The 23,998-nt window shown below is 50.8% G+C and overlaps 1 protein-coding gene across 45 annotated transcripts in view; it reads left to right on the top strand.

Moving 5' to 3' along the window:
* Positions 1-734: 734 nt before the first annotated feature.
* PPP6R2 (protein phosphatase 6 regulatory subunit 2) overlaps positions 735-23,998 on the top strand; it is a 95,495-nt gene continuing 72,231 nt past the window's right edge. For 30 of the 45 annotated variants that reach the window (XR_010125841.1, XR_010125842.1, XM_063662701.1 and 27 more), the window contains exon 1: positions 759-993. The gene's annotated coding sequence lies outside the window, so the exon portion shown is untranslated. Of the gene's footprint in view, positions 994-23,998 lie in introns of all 45 variants that reach the window. The other 15 variants (XM_063662709.1, XM_063662720.1, XM_063662703.1 and 12 more) reach the window with 7 other exon arrangements.

The raw sequence follows: 23,998 nt of genomic DNA on the forward strand, positions 1-23,998 counted from the left end.
TTCGCAGAGAGCATCGGTGAATCCTGGGCAATACACTGACAACTGGAAAAAACGTTTAGACATCCCTTAAGTGCTCCATGTTTTCCCAACATTTACCCACGGCTCGCTCTAACATCTGAAATAATAGTAATCATTTTTGAGATTATTTTGATGGAATTAAACAATTCCAGCACTTGTTAAATAGGCACATACTTAATTTGCAAAACGCCGTGCAAGAACCCGTATGGCACCTGGAGAAAACTCTGGAGGCGGCTCAAGGCACTCCGGGTCCAGGCAGGACGCAGGACGGGGAGGGACCAGGCCTGGCGCCCAGGGCTGAGCCCGCTCCTGCTGCTCGGGGCGTCCACGCCCCGCGGCCTCTGGGAGGGGCCTGTGGCAGGAGGGAGGCCCGGGAGAACAGGCCCTTTCCTGGGCCACGGGGGAAACCCCTGCCCCAGGTGTGTGCCTCTCAAATGCTGCGTCGGGCCACTCGAGGATTGTTTTGTGGCTACAACAAAATTAACTATGCTTAAACAAAACTTTAGCCAATACCTCAAAGGGAAACATAAAAGGGGAAAGACGCACTCTTACCCCACCCACTCCAAGGCGGCAATCAGCACACCCAAGCCCTCGCGCTCCTACGCGGGCTGCACCGAGTGCCCGGCTCCAGGGGGCTCGGAGAGCTGGCCCAGGTCCCGGCCCCGCCCACTCACGCGGCCCCGCCCCCGGCCGCGAGCGTGCGCGCCTCACGCGGAGACCCCGCCCCCGGAGCGCGCGCTCGTGCGCCGCCGCCGCCATTTTGGAGCGATCCGAGTGCCGCCCGCGGCCCCGAGTCGGTCTCGAGCCGCCGGCCGGCCGTGCCGGTGTCCGTAGGCGCTGCGCCCTGGGCCGGGCCCATGTGTGTGCGGCCCGCCCGAGGCCGCCCGGGCTTTGCCTCCACCAGCGCCCTGGCCTCCGCTCGGGCCTCCACACGGGCCTCCGAGGAGCTGCCGCGACGCCCGGCCCGCAGGGCAGGTGAGTGCGGCCGCCCGCCGCTCATACCCGGCCCCCAGTCAGCCAGTGCCCCCCGTCACTTCCCCCCGAGTCAGTCAGTGCCCCCTCCAGATGGTTATCCCCTAGTCAGTCAGTTCCCCCTCCAGTTAGTTCCCCCAAGTCAGTCGGTGCCCCCCCAGTCAGTGCCCCCCCAAGTCAGTGTCCCCTCCAGTCAGTGTCCCCCCCAGTCAGTGCCCCCTCTAGTCAGTTCCCCCAGTCAGTGCCCCTCCAGTCAGTGTCCCCCCCAGTCAGTGTCACCCCCAGTCAGTTCCCCACCGGGCAGTGCCCTCCGAGTCAGTTCTCCTCCAGTCAGTGTCCCCCCCCCAGTCAGTGCACCCTCTGGTCAGTGCCCCCCCGGTCAGTGCCTCCTCCAGTCAGTGCCTCCTCCAGTCAGTGCCCCCCCAGTCAGTGCCCCCCCCAGTCAGTGCCCCCTCCAGTCAGTGCCCCCTCCAGTCAGTGCCCCCCCCAGTCAGTGCCCCCCCCAGTCAGTGTCCCCCCCAGTCAGTGTCCCCCCCAGTCAGTGCCCCCTCCAGTCAGTGCCTCCTCCAGTCAGTGCCCCCCCGTCAGTGCCCCCTCCAGTCAGTGCCCCCCCCAGTCAGTGCCCCCCCAGTCAGTGCCCCCTCCAGTCAGTGCCCCCTCCAGTCAGTGTCCCCCCCAGTCAGTGCCTCCTCCAGTCAGTGCCCCCCCAGTCAGTGCCCCCCCCAGTCAGTGCCCCCCCAGTCAGTGCCCCCCCAGTCAGTGCCCCCTCCAGTCAGTGCCCCCCCAGTCAGTGCCCCCTCCAGTCAGTGCCCCCCCAGTCAGTGCCCCCCCCAGTCAGTGCCCCCCCAGTCAGTGCCCCCTCCAGTCAGTGCCCCCCCCAGTCAGTGCCCCCCCAGTCAGTGCCCCCCCGTCAGTGCCCCCCCAGTCAGTGCCCCCCCAGTCAGTGCCCCCCCAGTCAGTGCCCCCCCCAGTCAGTGCCCCCTCCAGTCAGTGCCCCCCCCAGTCAGTGCCCCCTCCAGTCAGTGCCCCCTCCAGTCAGTGCCCCCCCGTCAGTGCCCCCTCCGGTCAGTGCCCCCTCCGGTCAGTGTCCCCCCCGGTCAGTGTCCCCCCCGGTCAGTGCCCCCCCCGGTCAGTGCCCCCCCCGGTCAGTGCCCCCCCCCGGTCAGTGCCCCCCCCCGGTCAGTGCCCCCTCCGGTCAGTGTCTCCTCCGGTCAGTGCATCCTCCGGTCAGTGCATCCTCCGGTCAGTTCCCCCTAGTCAGTGCCCCCTCCAGTCAGTGCCCCCTCCAGTCAGTGCTCCCTCCAGTCAGTGCCCCCCCCAGTCAGTGCCCCCCCCAGTCAGTGCCCCCTCCAGTCAGTGCCCCCTCCAGTCAGTGCCCCCCCAGTCAGTGCCCCCTCCAGTCAGTGCCCCCCCAGTCAGTGCCCCCCAAGTCAGTGCCCCCCCAGTCAGTGCCCCCCCAGTCAGTGTTCCCTCCAATCAGTTCCCCACCGGGCAGTGCACCCTCTAGTCAGTTCCCCCAGTCAGTGCCCCCCAGTCAGTTCCCCCCAGTCAGTGCCTCCCCAGTCAGTGCCACCCCAGTCAGTGCCTCCCCAGTCAGTGCCACCCCAGTCAGTGTCCCCCCAGTCAGTGTCCCCTCCAGTCAGTTCCCCACCGGGCAGTGCACCCTCTAGTCAGTTCCTCCAGTCAGTGCCCCCCCAGTCAGTGCCCCCCAGTCAGTTCCCCCCAAGTCAGTGCCCCCCCAGTCAGTGTCCCCTCCAGTCAGTTCCCCACCGGGCAGTGCACCCTCTAGTCAGTTCCCCCAGTCAGTGCCCCCCAGTCAGTTCCCCCCCAGTCAGTGCCTCCCCAGTCAGTGCCACCCCAGTCAGTGCCTCCCCAGTCAGTGCCACCCCAGTCAGTGTCCCCCCAGTCAGTGTCCCCTCCAGTCAGTTCCCCACCGGGCAGTGCACCCTCTAGTCAGTTCCTCCAGTCAGTGCCCCCCCAGTCAGTGCCCCCCAGTCAGTTCCCCCCCAGTCAGTGCCTCCCCAGTCAGTGCCACCCCAGTCAGTGTCCCCCCAGTCAGTGTCCCCTCCAATCAGTTCTCCACCGGGCAGTGCACCCTCTAGTCAGTTCCCCCAGTCAGTGCCCCCCCCAGTCAGTGCCCCCTCCAGTCAGTTCCCCCCCAGTCAGTGCACCCTCCAGTCAGTTCCCACCAGTCAGTTCCCCCCCAGTCAGTGCCCCCTCCAGTCATTTCCCCCCCAGTCAGTGCCCCTTCCAGTCAGTTGCCCGCCCGTCAGTGCCCCCCAAGTCAGTCAGTGCCCCCTCCAGTCAGTTCCCCCAGTCAGTGCCCCCTCCAGTCAGTGCCCCCTTCAGTCAGTTCCTCCCAGTCAGTTCCCCCCCAGTCAGTGCCCCCCTCCAGTCAGCTCCCCCCCAGTCAGTGCCCACCTCCAGTCAGTTCCTCCCCAGTCAGTGCATCCTTTAGTCAATTCCCCCAGTCAGTGCTCCCTCCAGTCAGTTCCCCCCCAGTCAGTGCCCCCTCCAGTCAGTTCCCCCCAGTCAGTGCCCCCTTCAGTGTCCCCCAGTCAGTTCCCCTCAGTCAGTGCCCCCCCAGTCAGTTCCCCCCGCAATCAGTTCGCCCTGTCAGTGCCCTCTCCAGTCAGTGCCCCCCAAATCAGTGCCCCCCCAGTCAGTGCCCACTCCAGTCAGTTCCCTTCCAGTAAGTGCCCCCCAAGTCAGTTCCCTCCCCAGTCAGTTCCTCCCAAGTCAGGGCCCCCTCCAGTCAGTTCCCTCCCAGTCAGTCAGTGCCCTCCTTCTGTTTCCCCACCCTACACCAGTCAGTACTCCCTGCACCAGTCAGTGTCCCCTGCTAGCCAGTCATTGCACCTCACCCATCAGTCCCCACCGCACCCATCAGTGCCCCCCACCGTCAGTCAGTGCCCCTTGCAAGTCATGCGCCTCCTGTCGGTCAGCACCTCCGCATCGGTCAGTCCCTGCACTGGTCAGTGCCTCCACTGTTGGTCAGTGCTCCCCCACCGTCAGTCCACTCAGGCCCCCATCAGTGTCCCCGAGTCAGAGTCCCGCATCCCTGTCCCCCGTCAGCCAGTGCCCCCCCCAGTCAATTGTTTCTGTCACGTCCCTGCTTCCCATCAGTGCCTGCACCTGCACCTGTACCCATCAGTCACTGACCCCATAATCCCTCCCCTGCCAGTGCCCTTCCTTGTCAGTCCCAGCGCTCTGTGACCCCTTCTGTCAGCAATGCCCCAACTGTCATTTATCTCTGTCAGTGCCCCCCATCAGTGCCAGTGCCTCTGTTAGCCCCACTGTCAGTAAGTTTCCCTCATAAGTGTCTCCCCCGTCCTGCCCTTTGTGGCCCTTCCCCTCTTTGCTATCGGCCTCTATGTTAGTGCCTGTCAGATCCTCCCCATCAGTTCTTCCCTGTTGTCAGTGCCTGTCCCCTCTTTCATGCTACCTCCTCTATCCCTTATCTGTTAGGGACCCATTAGTACCCTGCTCTGCTGTTAGTGACCCCACCTGTCAGTGTCTCCCCACTGCTTCTCTCCTGCCTGTCAGTGGGAGAACTTTCAATGCCCGCTGTCATCACCCCTCTTGTCCAATCACTGATTCCCCTTTCCATTATTCCCCCCTTTCCAACACCACTCCTCTTTTTCTGTTGCGCTCCCCATCACTGCTTGAGGTATCACCAGTCATCTAACCTCACCTTACCCTGCACTGCTCTATTGCTTCCATCCCCATTATCTCTTCCCTCAGTCTGTCACCTTCCCCCATGCACCGTACTGTCCCCCCACCTGCCACTCTGTGTACTCGCAGCTTCCCTACCTGCTTTGTCCACTCTCTTGTTACTGACTCCTCCTAATTTGCTGCTCATTCCCTGACCTGTCAGCACCAGCTCCCCCAAGTCTGTCACTTCCATTTAGTCCCTGCCTCTCACTGCAACCCCCTCTTTGTCACTGTACCCACTGATTTTGTTCTAGACCCTTCTCCTGTGTCTTCCACCCTTCCCTCATGGACTCTGTCTGCCATGCTCTTGGCTTCTCTGTGCCCCTGCAATTGCTGACACTGTTAACTGAAAGAGGCTCTTCACCTCTTTTTGATGTCCTTTCTTTTCTGGTTTATCTTCCCTTTATTTTTATTTTTTACTTTAAAATGTTGTGGGTACATAATAGGTGTATATATCTCTCCCCTTTGACTTTTCTAACTCACTTCAGTTAATCTTTGGAATGTGAGAGACAGCTAGCTTTGAGACAAATTGGGAGGCAGAGTCTCCCAGGCTGAGAGGACAGCACATGCAAAGGCCCTGAGGTGGGAAATTTTGGGTGTGATATCCCCCAGGAACCTAGATAAGACTGATGTGCTTACGGTAAGGGAGAGAGAGGCAGAAGCCTGGGCTGGAAAGTTGGTCTTCTTGTTAAGCCGTTCCTTGCAGGTGTTAGTAGGGAGTTGGACCTTGAGTCTGAGTTGTAGGAGAAACCTGGCCTAGAGATTGAGTTGGAGAGTGCCATGATCATATGGACATTGGCACGTGGACAGGAGGCGGGGGTGAGATGAAGTGTTGGGAGCTGGGTGTAGTGATTGTAATGGTTTAGACCTTGGTGGTGGATTTAGGGAGATATTTTGGAGGTAGAGCTGTTGGGACTTGTTGGTAGATGAGAAGAGAGGTGTGAGAGAATGAACGAACTCAGGGTAATTTCTGGGCTGCTTTTATCCTCCCAGCCCCGTCAACCATTCTAGGCTTTTGGATGGAACAAATGGGTGGATAGTAGCACTGTTTATTGAAATAGGGAAGCTGAATTAGGGTGGTGTCAGGGCTGGGGGTGTTACTACAGTTTGGAAGTAGAAAGCAAGGCTTTCTCTTGGCTGAAAGTAGTGGAAGTCTGAGAAGTCCAAGGGTCACTAGGGAGAAAGTATCTTATAGGAGGATCTGGAACCCAGAGGAGAGGTCAAGCTGCAGGTATACAACTGTCATCATGGGGATAAGGTTTTTAAAGCCTTGGGAATGGCTATTTATTTAAAAGCACATGGGCTGGGTGCGGTGGCTCACGCCTGTAATCCCAGCACTTTGGGAGGCTGAGGTGGAGCATCACTTAAGGCCAGAGCAGCCTGGGCAACATGACAAAACCCTATCTCTACAAAAACAAAAAACAGGGCCGGGCGCAGTGGCTCACGCCTGTAATCCCAGCACTTTGGGAGGCTGAGGCGGGCGGATCACCTGAGGTCAGGAGTTCGAGACCAGCCTGGCCAACATAGTGAAACTCCATCTCTACTGAAAATACAAAAAAACTAGCCAGGCATGGTGGTGGGCGCCTGTAATCCCAGCTACTCAGGAGGTTGGGGCAGGAGAATCGCTTGAACCTGGGAGGTGGAGGTTGCAGTGAGCCGAGATTGCGCCGTTGCACTCCAGCCTGGGCGACAAGAGCGAGACTTCCTCTCAAAAAAAAAAACAAAAAAAAGCTGGGCATGGTGGTGTGCGCCTGTAGTCCCAGCTACTCAGACACTGAGGTGGGAGGATCACCTGAGCCTGCGGAGGTCAAGGCTGCAGTGAGCTGTGATCACTTCACTGCACTCCAGCCTGGGCGACAGCATGAGACCCTGTCTCAAAAAAAAAAAAAACAGGCTGGACGTGGTGACTCGTGCCTGTAATCCCAGCACTTTGGGAGGCTGAGGCGGGAGGATCACTTGAGGCCGGGAGTTCTAGGCCAGCCTGAGCAACATAGTGAGGCCCCATCTCTGCCAAAAATAAATAAAAGCACACCCACAAAAGCAGAATGTGGCCAGGCATAGTGGCTCACTCCTGTAATCCCAGCAGTTTGGGAGGCTGAGGCAGGTGGATCACCTGAGGTCAGGAGTTCGAGACCAGCCTGGCCAACATGGTGAAACCCCGTCTTTACTAAAAATACAAAAAAATTAGCCAGGCGTGGTGGCATGTGCCTGTAATCCCAGCTGAGGCGAGAGAATTGCTTGAACCTGGAAGGCGGAGGTTGCAGTGAACCAAGATCACAACATTGCATTCCAGCCTGGGCGACAAGAGTGAAACTCCATCTCAAAAAAAAAAAGAAAAAAAAAAGCAGCTGGGCGTGGTGGCCCATGCCTGTAATCAGTTTGGGAGGCCGAGGCGGGTGGATCACCTGAGGTCAGGAGTTCGAGAGCACCCTGAACAACATGGGGAAACTCCTTCTCTACTAAAAATACAAAAATTAGCCTGGCATGGCGGTGCATGCTTGTAATCCCAGCTATTCAGGAGACTGAGGCAGGAGAATGGCTTGAACCCAGGAGGTGGAGGTTGCAGTGAGCCAAGATTGTGCCACTGCACTCCAGCCTGGGCGATAGAGCAAGACTGTCTCGAAAAGAAAAAAAAAGAAACCATTTTATTTGCTCATTCATTGAAAGCAACTCCTCATCTGTTTTATCCTGAGATTGCAGCAATTCAGTCACATCTTCAGGCTCTACTTCTAGTTCTGTTACTTTTTTTTTTTTTTTGAGACGGAGTTTCCCTCTTGTTGCCCTGGCTGGAGTGCAGTGGTGCAGTCTTGGCTCACTGCAACCTCTGCCCCCCGGGTTCAAGTGATTCTCCTGCCTCAGTCTCCTGAGAAGCGGGGATTACAGGCGCCCACCACCATGCCTGGCTAATTTTTGCATTTTCTGTAGAGATGGGATTTCACCATGTTGGCCAGGCTGGTCTCGAACTCCTGACTTCAGGTGATCTGCCTGTCTTGGCCTCCCAAAGTTGCTGGGATTACAGGCGTGAACCACCTTGACCAGCCTGAAATGTATTTCTTAAATAATAAGAAAATTAGGCTGGGCGCGGTGGCTCACGCCTGTAATCCCAGCACTTTGGGAGGCCAAGGTGGGCGGATCACGAGGTCAGGAGATTGAGACCATCCTGGCTAACACGGTGAAACCCCATCTCTACTAAAAATTCAAAAAATTAGCCGGGCGTGGTGGTAGGTGCCTGTAGTCTCAGCTACTTGGGAGGCTGAGGCAGGAGAATGGCATGAACCCAGGAGGCGGAACTTGCAGTGAGCCGAGATGGCACCACTGCACTCCAGCCTGGGCGACAGGGCACGACTCTGTTTCAAAAAAAAAAAAAAAAAAATTACTCCTCGATCCATGGGCTGCAGTATGGAGTATATTAGCAGGCATGACAACATTAATCTCCTTGTACATCTTTATCAGAGCTCTTGGGTGACTAGGTGCATTGTCAATGAGCAGTAATATTTTGAAAGGAATCTTTTTTTTCTGAGCAGTAGGTCTGAACAGTGGGCTTTTTTTTTTTTTTTTTTTTTTTTGAGACAGAGTTTCACTCTTGTTGCCCAGGCTGGAGTGCAATGGCGCGATCTTGGCTCACCGCAACCTAAGCCTCCCAAGTTCAAGCGATGCTCCTGCCTCAGCCTCCCTAGTAGCTGAGATTACAGGCATGTGCCACTGCGCCTGGCTAATTTTGTATTTTCAGTAAGAGATGGTGTTTCACCATGTTGGCCAGGCTGGTCTCAAACTCCTGACCTCAAATGATCTGCCCGCCTTGGCCTCCCAAAGTGCTGGGATTACAGGCATGAGCCACCGCTCCCGGCCATAGAACAGTGGGCTTAAACTGTTTAGTAGGCTGGGCACAGTGGCTCATGCCTGTAATCCCAGCACTTTGGGAGGCCAAGGCGGGCAGATCACTTGAGGTCAGGAGTTTGAGACCAGCCTGGCCAACATGGTGAAACACCATCTCTACTGGAAATACGAAAAGTGGCTGGGCATGGTGGTGCAGGCCTGTAGTCCCATCTACTTGGGAGGCTGAGGAGGCTGAGGCAGGAGAATTGAACCTGGTAGGCAGAGGTTGCGGTGAGCTGAGATTGCGCTGTTGCACCTCAGCATGGGCGACGAGCGAAACTCCTCCGTCTGAAAAACGAAAAACAAAAAACCCTATTCAGTAAACCATGCTGTAAACAGATGTATTGTCATTTAGGCATTGTTGTTCCCTTAACAACAAAGCACGGGGTAGATGTAGCATAATTCGTGTTTCTTTTTTTTTTTTTTTTTTGAGACGGAGTCTCGCTCTGTCACCAGGCTGGAGTGCAGGGGGTGCGATCTTGGCTCACTGCAACCTCTGCCTCCCAGGTTTAAGCGATTCTCCTGCCTCAGCCTCCCGAGTAGCTGGGACTACAGGCGCCTGCCACCACGCCCAGCTAATTTTTGTGTTTTTAGTGGAGACAGGGTTTCACCATGTTGGCCAGGATAGTCTCAATATTCTGACCTTGTGATCCTCCCGCCTCAGCCTCCCAAAGTGCTGGGATTACAGGCGTGAGCCACGGCGCTCGGCCTGATTTAGCATAATTCTTAAGGGTCCTAGGATTTTCAGAATGATAAATGAGCATTCAGCTTAAAAGTCACCAGCTGCATTAGCAAGTCAGCCTGTGCGCTGAAGCTTTGAAGCCAGGCGATGACTTACCCTGTCTAGCTATGAAAATCCTAGATGGCACCTTCTTCCAATAGAAGACTGTTTCGTCTATATTGAAAAATCTTTTGTTTGTTATAGCCTCCTTCATCAGTTGTCCTAGCTGGATCTTCCAGATCTAGCTACAGCTTCTATATCAGCATTTGCTGTTTTGTTTTTGTTTTTTGTTTTTTGTTTTTTTTTGAAATGGAGTCTCCCTCTGTCACCCAGGCTGGAGTGCAGTGGTGCCATCTCAGCTCACCGCAACCTCTGCTTCCCGTGTTCAAGTGATTCTCCTGCCTCAGCCTCTTGAGTAGCTGGGATTACAGGTAGCCGCTGCCACACCCAGCTATTTTTTTTTTGAAATGGAGTCTTGCTCTGTCACCCAGGCTGGAGTGCAGTGGTGCGATCCCGGCTCACTGCAAGCTCTGCCTCCCAGGTTCATGCCATTCTCCTGCCTCAGCCTCCCCAGCAGCTGGGACTACAGGCGCACGCCACCATGCCCAGCTAATTTTTTTGTATTTTTTAGTAGAGACGGGGTTTCACCATGTTAGCCAGGATGGTCTCGATCTCCTGATCTCATGATCCGCCTGCCTCGGCCTCCCAAAATGCTGGGATTACAGGCGTGAGCCACCGCACCCGGCCACACCCAGCTAATTTTTGTATTTTTTAGTAGAGACGGGGTTTCACCATGTTGGCCAGGCTGGTCTTGAACTCCTGACCTCAAGTGATCCTCCCGCCTCGGCCTCCCAAAGTGCTGGGATTACAGGCATGAGCCATCGCGCCCGGCCAGCATTTGCTGTTTCATCTTGCACTTTATTATGTTATGGAAGTGGCTTCTTAAACCTCATGAAACAACCTCTGCTAGCTTCCAGTTTTTCTTCTGCAGCTTCGTCATCTCTGTCATCCTTTGTAGAATTGAAAAGAGTGAGTGCCTTACTGTAGACTATTTAAGCCTGATTTGGTCTTCTCTCCAAATCATTAAAACTTTCTGCAGGCATTGGGTGCGGTGTCTGACGCCTGTAATCCCAGCACTTGGTGAGGCTGAGGCAGGTGGATCACAAGGTCAGGAGGAGACCATCCTAGCCAACATGGTGAAACCCCATCTCTACTAAAAATACAAAAATTTGCTGGGTATGGTGGCGCGTGCCTGTAGTCCCAGCTACTCGGGAGGCTTTTGCTTGAACCAAGGAGGTGGAGGTTGCAGTGAGCCAAGATCACGCCACTGCACTCCAGCCTAGCGACAGAGCAAGACTCTGTCTCAAAAAAAAAAAACAAAAAAAATAAAGCAACAACAACATAACTTCCTGCAGGCTAGGCACGGTTGCGCACACCTCTAATCGCAGCACTTTGGGAGGCTGAGTGGGGAGGATCGCTTGAGCTTGGGAGTTTGAGACCAACCTGAGTAATACAGTGAAACCTCATCTCTACAAAATATCAAAAGTTTAGCTGAGTGTGGTGGTGCATGCCTATAGTCCCAGCTACTGGGGAGGTTGAGGTAGGAGGATGGCTTGAATCTGGGACATCAGAGCTGCAGTGAGCTGTGATGGTGCCACTACATTCCAGCCTGGGCAACAGAGTGAGACCCTGCCTCCAAACAGAAAGCAACCTTCTCCGTATCAGCAATAAAGCTGCTTTTCTTTATTATTATTTATGTGTTCACTGGAGTAGCAGTTTTAATTTCCCTCAAGAACCTTTCTTTGGCATTCACAACTTGGCAAACTGGTGCAGGAGGGCTAGCTTTTGGCCTGTCGGCTTTTGACATGCCTTCCTCACTAAGCTTAAGCATGTCTAGCTTTTGATCGAAATGAGAGACATGTGACTTTTCCTTTCCTACAGGATTAATTGACCTAATTTTATTACTGTTGTGTCTCAGGGAGTAGGCAGCCCTGAGGAGAGGGGGCGAGACTCAGGGAAATGGCCGGTCAGAACTTAACGCAGCGTTTATTAAGTTTGCTATCCTATAGGGGCACAGTTTGTAGTTCCCCAAAACAATTACAATAGTAACATCAAACATCACTGATCACAGGTCACCATAACAGATAAAATAATAATGAAAGAGTTTGAAATATTGTGAGAATTACCAGAATGCAACACAGAGACACGAAGTAAGCACATGCTGTTGGAAAAATGGCGCCCTTCAACGTGCTCGACACAAGGTTGCTACCAGCCTTTAATTTGTGGAAAGCATATTACCTGCAAAGCACAATGAAGGGAAGCACGTTAGACAAAGTACGCCTGTGTTGTTTTCCATTTCACAGATGAGGAGATGGAAATAAACAGCAAGTAGGTGATAGAGGCAAGATTTGTACCCCAGGTAGTTTGACTCAAAAGCCTCTCCCTTTTTTTTTTGTTAAGGGAAAGGCTAACTTTTAAAATATTTTTTAAAATTTTTAATAGATTGCCTAGAAGAATAGAGGAAGAACAAAGAAAATTAAAATAATAAATTTTGGAATTACAACGATAACTGATTATGTATCAGGCATTTGTGTGGTGTGTGTTCCTGTTTATGTTCCAATACAATTTTATTTAGAAAAGCTGACTGGGAGGCCGGGCGCAGTGGCTCGCGCCTGTAATCTCAGCACTTTTGGAGGCCGAGGTGGGCGGATCACCTGAGGTCCGGAGTTTGAGACCACTGTGGCCAACATGGTGAAACCTTGTCTCTGCTAAAAATACAAAAATTAGCCGGGCATGGTGGCATGTAGCTGTAATTCCAGCTACTCAGGAGGCTGAGGCAGGAGAATCGCTTGAACCCAGAAGGCGGAGATTGTAGTGAGCCAAGATCATCCCACTGCACTCCAGCCTGGGCGATGGAGCGAGACTTTGTCTCAAACTAACTAAAGAATAAATAAAATGCTTGGGACTAGAGGTGTTTTGGATTTCATATTTTCTCAGAGTTACCAGTGGAACATCCCAAATAAGGAATCCGAAATGCTCCAGTGAGCATGTCCTTTGAGCATCATGTAGATGCTCAACAAGCTTTAGATTGGAGTGGTTTTTTTTTTTTTTTTTTTTTTTTTTTGAGTCTGAGTCTTGCTCTGTTGCCTAGGTTGGAGTGCAGTGGCGCGATCTCCGCTCACTGCAAGCTCTGCCTCCCGGGTTCATGCCATTCTCCTGCCTCAGCCTCCCGAGCAGCTGGGACTACAGGCGCCCACCACCACGCCTGGCTAATTTTTTGTATTTTTAGTAAAGATGGGGTTTCGCTGTGTTAGCCAGGATGGTCTCAATCTCCTGACCTCGTGATCCGCCCGCCTCGGCCTCCCAAAGTGCTGGGATTACAGGCATGAGCCACCATGCCCGGCCTGTGGAGTGTTTTTTTATGATGAAAGAGTGTTAGATTTTGTCAGATGCTTTTTCTGTGTATATTGAGATGATCACTTGTGTTTTGTCCTTTATCCACATGTGATATGTTAAATTAATTGATTTTTGGGTGTTAAAGCAAGCTTGCATTCTTGGGATTAAATCCCCCATGGTATGGTGTAGAATCCTTTTTATATGTGGTTGGATTTGGTTTGCTACTGTTTTGTTGAGGCTTTTTACATCTGCCTTCTTAAGATATATTTTTGTGTGTGACTTTCTTTTCTTTTGATGTCTTTGGTTTTGGTATCAAGGTAATACTGGGACCCATAGAATGAGTTGGGAAATTCTTCATTTCTTTTATAGATCAGATTTCTATCCGGGATCATTTTCCTTCAGGATTTCTTGTAATGTGGGTATGATAAGGACAAATTCCCTCAGCTTTTGTTTGTCTTAAAATGTCTTTATTTATATTTCTGTTTTCAAAGGATATTTTTGCTTGATACAGAATTCTAGGTTAACAGCTTTTTTCCCTTTCAGCACTTTTTTATTTTTGTTGAGATGGAATCTTCCTCTGTCATGGAGGCGGGAGTGCAATGGGACAATCTTGGCTCACTGCAGCCTCCATCTCCTGGGTTCAAGCGATTCTCCTGCCTCAGCCTCCCGAGTAGCCAGGGATACAGATGCGTGCCACCATGCCTGGCTGATTTTTGTATTTTTAGTAGAGATGGGGCTTCACTGTGTTGGCCAGGATGGTCTTGATCTCTTGACCTCATGATCTGCCTGCCTTGGCCTCCCAAAGTGCTGGGATTATAGGCGTGAGCCACTGTGCTTAGCCTTTTTTTTTTTTTTTTTAAAGAGAGAGAGGGTCTCCTCTGCTGCCCACGTTGAAGTGCAAATGGTATGAACACATGATCATGCCTCACTGTAGTCTTGAACTCTCAAACATAAGAGACCCTCCTGCCTCAGTTTCCTGAGTAGCTAGGACTTCAGGTACATGCCACCACACCTGGCTAATTTTAAAAAAGGTTTTTAGAGATGGGGTCTCTCTGTGTTGCTCAGGCAGGTCTTGAACTCCTGGCTTCAAGCAATCCTCCTGCCTGGGCTTCCCAAAGCATGGGGATTATAGATGTGAACCACCATGCCTGGCCCAGGAGATCTGTATTTTTATCCCTGTTTACCGAGGCGCCACAGAGAAGCTGGCAGTTAGCTGCATTGTCAGAGCTCACAGATAGAACCCCTATTGGGTGTGAGCCAGGGAGCTGACCTGTGCTTCTGTCCACTGTTGCTGCTCACACCAGTCTCTCTCAGGTTTGGCACTGTGTAGAGTCTATCAGTATCTGTTTTCTCTGCTAGACGTCAGGTTCCTTGGGGCATGACTAGGTTTGTCCCATTATTAGCTACATTTGTTGCTGAATGAACTGACTGATGCCCAGTGTCAGACCTTTAGGAGCGCTTCAAGAATTTGACTGTCACTCATCATCCTGTTGACTGCTCCACTGTGAAGACTTGACTTCTCTCTCCTCATGATCCCACCATCTCTAAGCCTGTGGAACTCTGCTCTGACCCTTTCTCAGCTCTTTGCTGTGATGCCCTTCCTGGACTAGTTCGGTCCTGGGTAGTGCCTTCCTGTCATCACCCTCAATCTTGGTCATTCCTTTTGGATTTCCTTTGATAACTCCTTTTTTTCTTCATTGAGTCAGTCAGAATCTGGTTATCATATGGAGACTGAGAACATGGGCTTTGCTCTCAGCCAAACCTGGGTTCAAGTTCTAGAATGGATACTTACTAGCCCATGACGTTGCGCTAGTCATGTAATTACTGAGACCTCTGCTTTTCACTTGTGAACTGGGGGTTGGTAGGAAACTACCTGCTGCATTAGGCTTTGAGCTTTGAGTGCACGGATGAAGCCAGCTACTGCCACTCTCCTGTGGCTGCTGGAACCCTAAAGGCAGTTTCTCGGCTCTTACTTCTTCTGTGCGTCTTGTTTGGACTTGAGCTTTGTTCACTGCCCCAGTTTCCTCCCTGCTGCTTTTTGATGCTGTTTTCTGCTTGTTTGACAATGCTTTTTATCTAGCCTGCCTTCAGCTATTTTTCCTTCAACAGTCTCAGCCCAGAGTATGCCCTGCCCGTCTGCCTTTGACCCAGGGACTCTTTGTTCTGGTACTTGTTTTCCCAGGATTATATTATTGACAACAAATATAGCATAGGCGCGCTGTCTGTTGTGGTGCGCGTAGGTGCGGACTAGGGCCTTGCCGTGGTGTGCCTTTGGTTTCCTGCAGTTGATTGTTTTTCTCTCTAGGCCCCTTGGAGGCATCTGGTATTAGCCACTGTCCTAGGGCAGTGGTGGCAGTCATGACTGTTCTCTGTCTTGGAGTCACACTTCTACCTGCAGTGCACATGCAGCAGGCACTTGCCCAAGGTTCCAGAGCTGCTCAGTGATGGAAACTGGACTTTATGCCTGGACCTTTGTGGTCAGGGACTGCCCTGATGTGGCCAAGCCTGCCTGGCTCAAGAGGTTCTCTGGCTGCCTGGAGGGTCTGCGTTGGGCCCCAGGAAGGGGAGGAGTGGGGGCCAGGGCCCTTAGCACTGGTGATGAGGAAGGTGCATCCTCATAATGCTGGCCATCTCTGTCCTTAACTCGGAGAGCTGCCATGGTTGCTAGTGGTGAGCAGATGGAGGTTTTCAGTTTTCACTTGAGCCTTCATCCTATGTAACAGCCAGGAGGATACTCTTCTGAAAGCCAGGAGACACAGAGCCTGGCGTGGGCCTGACAGCCGTCTCTTGGGGCTGTGTGTTAAAGTCACCTTTCTGAGACTTTGGTGGGAGACCAGCTGGGCCTCCACTGCTGGGAGGAGAATTGCTACCTTGGGAGCTTGAAGACCTTGGAATGTGCAGCGACGTCAGCAGGCTGTTCTCAGCCCGTCGCTGAGCCCTTACTGTGTTCCCGTTGCAGAGCACGTGCTCTACATGGAGGCCTCATCGCATCCTCAGTTGGTGGAAGGGCTCAAAGGCAGGCAGGGTGCTATGGACTGAATTGTGTCATGTCCACCCCAGACTCCTGTGTTGAAATCCTAAGTTCCATTTAGTGGTATTTGGAGATAATTAGGTTCCTCTAGGAGATAATTAGGTTCCGTGAGGTCACCAGGTGGGGCTCTCAAGATGGGACTGACACCCTCATATAAAGCTACACCAGAGAGCTTGCTCTCACCCTCCCTGCTGTGAGGACACAGTGAGAAGGCAATGGTCTAAGGGCAGGGAGGACAGGCTTTCTCAGCAGCCTCATCGGCCAGCACGTTGACCTCGGACTTCCAGGCCCAGAACTGTGAGGAGTAATTGTCTGCTGTTGAAGGGGTGTGTTCTGGCCGCCTAAGCATGCGAAGACATCGGGTCAGTGGAGGGCAAGAAGGTGGCTGGCTCTCTGGCAGAGCGGTCATTGAAGACTGGCTCCTTAGCCACTGGTGGCCTGAGGATGAATTTGGCTTGCCCTGCATAGTTTTGGCCTGCATAGTGTTAAAAAGTTAATTATAAACATGAAGATTTGGGGATTTAAAAAAAAATTTGGATCTTTGTCATTTCTTGTAGAAGCAGACGTGTGCTGGTGCCCTGTGTCCTTGCACGGCTGTGATTGCTGGGGTGGGCCTGTCTCTGCTCCCTTCAGTGGGCACATGCCCTCTTGTACTGCAGCCTTTACTCTGCTGCTGTCTTTTCGGCCAGCTTCCTTCCTTACACTTAGCGTCTTGCCTTGTTCTGCAGGCCTTTAAGTTGCAATCTGTGCTTTAGGATGTGGCAGGAGAATCAGCAGTCGGGTGACTGGGCACTTCTCCATTGCCACAGTTAAGAAAGGCTTTTACTTCAGAGTTATAATGCTCTGGTATGTTCATCTCTGAGTAGAGCAAGCTTCCTTTTTTTCCCTTTCGTATTCCTGGTGTCTGGAGTTTGCCTAGGCCTGAGTGCTTCCAATGCTCATGCAAAGCTTTTTCCGGAGGAAGATTCTCCACCTTTTCACTGTGTTTCTTGGCTCTTCTTGAGGGCATATGGTAGAGTCAGGAGCTGGCAACCTGCAGAATGGAGAAGCCAGCTCCGCTGTCCACAGCTGCTGCTCATGAGCCTTTCGATCTCTCTCCTGCTTCTACTCTTATGGACGGACCTGGAGTCCTACTACAGCTGGGCTCATCTGGCCATTCAACATGCTCCACGGGGACTTGTTTCAGGATCCAGTCTCTGCTGTTTCCTCATCAATGTGGTTCCGTTTACTTATTTTACTAGAACGTTTTAAAGTAAAGGGTGAAGAATAACCAAGACAAGTGTGAAAAAGAATAAGAAGGGAGTTGCTGTAACAGATTTTCAAACTTTTTTTTTTTGAGACGGAGTTTTTGCTCTTGTCTCCCAGGCTGGAGTGCAGTGGTGTAATCTCGGCCCACTGCAACCTTTGCCTCCCGGGTTCATGCGATTCTCCTGCCTAAGCCTCCTGAGTAGCTGGGATTACAGGCATGCACCACCACGTCTGGCTAGTTTTTTTGTATTTTTAGTTGAGACAGGGTTGCACCATGTTAACCAGGTTGGTCTCAAACTCCTAACCTCAGGTGATATGCCCACATCGGCCTCCCAAAGTGCTGGGATTACAGGCGTGAGTCAACGTGCCTGGCCCAGGTTTTCAAACTTATTGTGAGGCCAGTGGAATGGATAGCCTGGAAAACGACCCTGTATAAATGGGAACTTGGTATATGAGAGAAGTGTCATACTTGAAATATATATTTAAAGCAATGTACCATTTGTAGGTATATAAGTCGTAAAATAATGAAATTACAGATACTGCAAGTTAGTGATTGTCTCTGAAGAAGGGGATTGCTTGAGTTCCTGGGTTCCTCAGTGTCCTAGAAACATTTGTTTAAGAAGGAGGCACATACAAACAAATGTTAGTGTTTGTTAAGTCTCATCACATGGATATTATGCCCTTCTCTGGACTTCAATATATTTTAAAAATGTCATAATTAAAAATAAAAATATTTAAAACTGAGTTATAATTCTCTAAAAGATATAAACAGTCTTGTGAGAGCACTGAGGAGGGACTCAGAAAGTTGACAAAGGTAGCTATAGATGGTCTTCAGATAGGAAGATCAGGCAAGAGTTTGTCAAATAGAGAAAGTGGGAAGAAGGCGTTCCAGTCAGAGGAGCTGTGTGTGCAAAGGTGTTAGCTGGGAGAGACACTCAGCATGTTTAGATAGTGAGTTTTGGTATGGTTACAGAATTGGGTGGGGATAAGGAAAGAGTGCCAAAGTTATATTGTGTGCGGGTCCCACTTAATGTGTCATCATGTAGAGGCTTACAGGAGAAATACAGTGTATTCTTTATTACCTGTTTGTCTTTTTCTACCTTATTTTGGATTAAGAATGTTTTTATGTGTGATGGTATTACAAGGTGGGCATAAAAAGAAAAAAAATCTTTTGTGATTCTCTTTGGGTCTTTGTATATCTTCCATGTCTCTACTTAATCTTTCCTTTAGGTTCTTGAACATATGAGATACTTTTTTTTTTTTTTTTTTTTTTGAGACGGAGTTTTGCTCTTGTTGCCCAGGTTGGATTGTAATGGCTCAATCTTGGCTCACCGCAACCTCCGCCTCCCGGGTTCAAGCGATTCTCCTGCCTCAGCGTCCCGAGTAGCTGGGATTACAGGCATGCACCCCCATACCTGGCTAATTTTATATTTTTAGTAGAGACGGGGTTTCTCCATGTTGGCCAGGCTGGTCTTGAACTCCCGAACCTCAGGCGATCCATCTGCCTCGGCCTCCTAAAGTGCTGGGATTACAGGTATGAGCCGCCGTGCCCGGCATGAGATACACTTATAAGAACTATTTAGGCCGGGCGCAGTGGCTCACACCTGTAATCCCAGCACTTTCAGAGGCCGAGGTGGGTAGATCATGAGGTCAGGAGATCGAGGCCATCCTGGCTAACACAGTGAAACCCCATCTCTCCTAAAAATACAAAAAATTAGCCCGGCGTGGTGGCGGGCGCTTGTAGTCCCAGCTACTCGGGAAGCTGAGGCAGGAGAATGGCGTGGACCCAGGAGGCGGAACTTGCAGTGAGCTGAGATCACACCACTGCACTCCAGCCTGTGCGAAAGAGCGAGACTCTGTCTCAAAAAAAAAAAAAGAAAGAACTATTTAAATGTCCTTATCAATTCTTTATTTATTATGTTTTTTTTAAGAGACAGTGTTCCGCTTGCTCTGTCACCCAGGCTGGATTGCAGGGGTGCAGTCCTGGCTCACTGCAACCTCAAACTCCAGGCCTCAAGTGATTCTCCCACCTTGTTCCTGAATAGCTGGGATTATAGACATGAGCCCCTGTACTGGCATTATCTGTTAACTCATCTGTGTCATTTCTGGGTTGGTTTTGTGTTGTTTTCCCCCTCATTATGGTTTATGATTTTTCTTTCCCTGCTGCCTTGCACGCCTAGAACTCTTTGATCAGATGCCCAGACTTTGTGAATTTTATCTTGTTGGATCCTGAGCATTTTTGTGTTCCTATAAATATTCTTGACCTTTGTTCTGGGATGAGGTTCAATTACTTGGAAACAGTTTGATTCTGATAGGTCTTGCATTTCACCTTTGTTAGGTGGAACCCGAGTAATTTTTAGTCTAGGGCTAGTTTTGCTCTGCCACTGAGGCAAGTGTCTTCTGAGCATTATGTCCAAAGCCTTGTGAATTACAAGGTTTTCCACTGCGATTGGCAGGAAGAGGAAGTATCCTTTGCGTGAGCTTTGAGGATTGTTCCCTCTCATCTGTTCACGGCAACCTCCGGATTCAAGCAATTCTCCTTCCTCAGCCTCCCAAGTAGCTGGGATTACAGGTGCCCATCACCATGCCCAGCTAATTTTTGTATTTTTAGTAGAGATGGGGTTTCACCACGTTGACCAGGCTGGTCTCGAACTCCTGACCTCAGGTGATCCACACACTTCGGCCTCCCAAAGTGCTGGGATTACAAGTGTGAGCCACCACACCCGGCCCCTCTCATCTTTTTGAGTGATGCTTTCCCTGGCTTGAATACCTTCCTTACACACATGCACTGATCAGCGCTTGGCTGGAGACCGGAGCGGGAGGTGTCCTCTGTAGATCCTTCAGCATTTGCTGTGAGCTGTGCCCTCCCTCTCTGGTGTTCTGCCTGTGAACTCGAGCTACCTTGGACTGCCTGGACTCCTAGTTCTGATTTTTCAAGTCAGGAGACTGCCAGCCAGCCTCCGCCTGGTTCTTCTTCCTTGGGCTGTGGCCTGGCTTTTCAGGCAGAAGCTGGACAACTACAGGGCTCCCTCCTGTCATTTGTTTTCCTTTTTTCAGGGACCCTTCACTGCCTGGTGTCCAGTGTCGAGTGTCTTGAAAACCATTGCTTCCCTATGTTTTCTTTTTGCTTTTCCTTTTTTTGTTTTTAGTTGTTGCAGATGGGAAGGTAAATCTGGTCTGTTGTTCCATCTTGGCCAGAAACAAAAGTATAAAAAACAGAGGTTTTTTAATGAAAGCTTAAGTTAGTGTAGAAATACTCACGGGCACCTAGAAGAATGCTGACCCGCTTTCTGGTTGGGATGTGGGAGCGGAGGACGCCTGGATAGGAGGGCAGAGGTGGCTTTCTCCTGGGTAGGCATCAAAGCATTTGGTGTATTTAGCAAAGATGATGGGGATAGGGCTTGGAAGAAGTTTCCCTAGAAAAATCAAGGGCTATAGAATGAGATGCTGAGGGAATGATAAAGCGATTGAAGTCTGCCCTCCTGAGACAGAATCTTAACTGGAGGGCACAGGCAAAAGAAGGCTTATGTCCTGCAATAGGAGAGTGTAGGAGGCTGTGATGTTGCCGGGGGAGCAGTGGGCAGAGGATGGGGGTGGATGCTTAGGATGTACCTGTTAAGGAGTGGGCCTGGAGCTGCCCGTCTCTCCTACGCTGTCACAGTTGCCATTCAAGGCACACAGTTAAGTAGAAAATGAAAAAGGGAGGGAAGGACCTCTGCTTCCAGCATTATTAGATGCTCTTACCAGACTCTCCCATTACAGTCCAATTAGATGCTGGATAAATTACAATAAATATAATTGCTGTATTTTTTGTTTTGTTTTGTTTTTTGAGACAATGTAGGGTCCAGCCCTACAGGGCCTGTGGGTTTTTCTCTTTGTGTGCGGAGACGAGAGATCGTAGAAATAAAGACATAAAGCAAAGAGATAGAAGAAAAGACAGCTGGGCCCAGGGGACCACTACTACCAAGACACGGAGACCAGTAGTGGCCCCGAATGCCTGGCTGCGCCGTTATTTATTGGATACAAGGCAAGGGGGCAGGGTAAGGAGTGTGAGTCGCCTCCAATGATAGGTAAGGTCACCTGAGTCACGTGTCCACTGGACAGGGGGCCAGCCCTTCCCTGTTTGGTAGCCAAGGCGGAGAGAGAGAGAGAACAGCTTACGTCATTATTTCTTCTGTGCATTTCAAAGACTTTAGTACTTTCACTAATTCTGCTACTGCTATCTAGAAGGCGGAGCCAGGTGTACAGGACGGAACATGAAAGTGGACCACGAGCGTGACCGCTGAAGCACAGCATCACAGGGAGACGCTTAGGCCTCTGGATGGCTGCGGGTGGGCCTGACTCGTGTCACTTCCACAAGAAGTGGTGGAGCAGAGTCTTCTGTAACTCCCCCGGGAAAGGGAGACTGTCTTTCCCAGTCTGCTAAGTAACGGGTGCCTTCCCAGGCACTGGCGCTACCACTAGACCAAGGAGTCCTGTAGTGGCCCTGTCTGGGCGTGACAGAAGGCTCACACTCTTGTCTTCTGGTCACTTCTCACCGTGTCCCTTCAGCTCCTATCTCTGTATGGCCTAGTTTTTCCTAGGTTATAATTGTAGAACAAAGATTATTATAATATTGGAATAAAGAGTAATGCTACAAACTAATGATTAATAATATTCACATATAATCATCTATAATCTATTTCTAGTACAACTATTCTTACTCTATATATTTTATTTATTATACTGGAACAGCTCGTGCCCTCAGTCTCTTGCCTTGGCACCTGGGTGGCTTGCCGCCCACAATACAAGGTCTCACTTTGTCACCCAGGCTGGAGTGCAGTGGTGTGATCATAGCTCACCACAACCATGCACACCTAGGCCGAAGGGATCCTCCCACTTCAGTCCTGAGTAGCTGGGACTGCAGGCGTGCACCACCACACCTGGCTAATGCTGGTGCTGTTTAGGGACACACTCCCATTCTTCCTCCAGCTCACACTGAGTAGAATTTGTTAAGAAGATGCATGCTACAAAATCATTGACTCAAGATTAGAATAAACAGGCCCAAGATCAACGTTATAAAAACATTTCTTGGCCGGGTGCAGTGGCTCACGCTTGTAATCCCAGCACTTTGGGAGGCCGAGGTGGGCGGATCAACTTAAGGTTGGGAGTTTGCAACCAGCCTAACCAACATGGAGAAACCCCATCTCTACTAAAAATACAAAATTAGCCGGGTGTGGTGGTGCATGCTTGTAATCCCAGCTACTCGGGAGGCTGAGGCAGGAGAATCGCTTGAACCCAGGAGGCGGAGTTTGTCGTGAGGTGAGATCACGCCATTGTACTCCAGCCTGGGCAACAAGAGTGAAACTCCATCTCAAAAAAAGAAAACACATTTCTTTATTTTGAAAACTGTGTATAAAGTTTTAGAAAAGTGGGCTGAAAAGCCTATTTTGAGTTATTTAGCTTAATTTAATCATGAAATGTTAGGTATAAAAAGTATTACCTGTTCTAGAAGGTGGTAACACTGACTTATCCCTGGGCTACTGGCACCACTTTGAGTATCTTTTTTGTTTGATTTTTATTTTTTATTTTTTTAGAGATGGGGTCTCACTCTGTTACCTAAGCTGCAGTGCAGTAGTGTGATCGTGGCTCACTGCAGCCTTTTATTTTATTTTATTTTTTGAGACAGAGTCTCACTCTGTCACCCAGGCTGGAGTGGCTCACTGCAACCTCTGCCTCCAGGGTTCAAGCAGTTCTCTTGCCTCAGCCTCCTGAGTCTCTGGGAGTAGAGGCGTACGCCCGGCTAATTTTTTGTGTTTTTAGTAGAGGCAGGGTTTCATCATGTTGGCCAGGCTGGTCTCGAACTCCTGACCTCAAGTGATCACCCACTTGAGCCTCCCAAAGTGCTGGGATTACAGATGTGAGCCACCACGTCCCACCTTTTGTTTGATTTGTATATAAAATGTAAAAATATGCAAAAGTAGAGAAAACATAATTAACATCTATTTACCCATCACCCAACTTCAACAGTGATCGGCACTTTTTTTTTTTATTTTGAAAGATCTGATTTTATTTTCTGAATCAAAAGTAAGTGTATTCATGTTAAATTTAGAATGTTTTAGCTTTCCATTGATCTCTCAAGATGCTTTCCAGGTACTAACAGTGCACAGAACTATGCGCCACGTCTTGTTTGTTTGTTTTTGAGACAGTCTTGCGCTGTCGCCAGGGCTGGAGTGCAGTGGTGCGATCTCAGCTCACTGCAACCTCTGCCTTCCAGGTTCAAGCAGTTCTCCTGCCTCAGCCTCCCGAGGAGATGGGATTACAGGCACCTGCCACCACGCCCAGCTAATTTTTTGTATTTTTAGTAGAGATGGGGTTTCACTATGTTGGCCAGGCTGGTCTCGAATGCCTGACCTCATGATCCCCCCGCCTTGGCCTCCCAAAGTGCTGGGATTACAGGCGTGAGCCACCACACCTGGCCACGCTATGTTTTAAAGAAAAAAGTTTAAATGTAGGACCTATTTCTTTTTATCTTTTCATTTTTTTGAGACGGAGTCTCACTCTGTTGCCCAGGCTGGAGTGCAGTGGCACGATCTCGGCTCACTGCAACCTCCGCCTCCCGGGTTCAAGTGATTCTCCTGCCTCAGCCTCCCGAATAGCTGGGATTACAGGTGCCTGCCATTGCGCCTAGCTAGTTTTTGTATTTTTAGTAGAGATGGGGTTTCGCCATGTTGGCCAGGCTGATCTTGAACTCCTGACCTCATGATCCACCCGCCTTGGCCTCCCAAAGTGTTGGGATTATAGGCGTGAGCCACTGCCCCCGGCCACAAATGTAGGACCTATTTCTAAGAAACCCTTTTTAGAGGTCAGGGTATTGGCAATCCTAATTTTAAAATATTTTTAATCATTATTGGAAATTTAAGTGACAGTGGGTTCAAGAGCTAAAAATCAGACCTTTTTTAAAGCAAATTTTATTTTCTGAAGGACTTCATACCTGACAACGCCAATTAAACATAATACTCCACCCATCCCACAAATTATTA

Source organism: Pongo pygmaeus, chromosome 23 (genome assembly GCF_028885625.2).
Source record: "Pongo pygmaeus isolate AG05252 chromosome 23, NHGRI_mPonPyg2-v2.0_pri, whole genome shotgun sequence".
Lineage (NCBI taxonomy): Eukaryota > Metazoa > Chordata > Mammalia > Primates > Hominidae > Pongo > Pongo pygmaeus.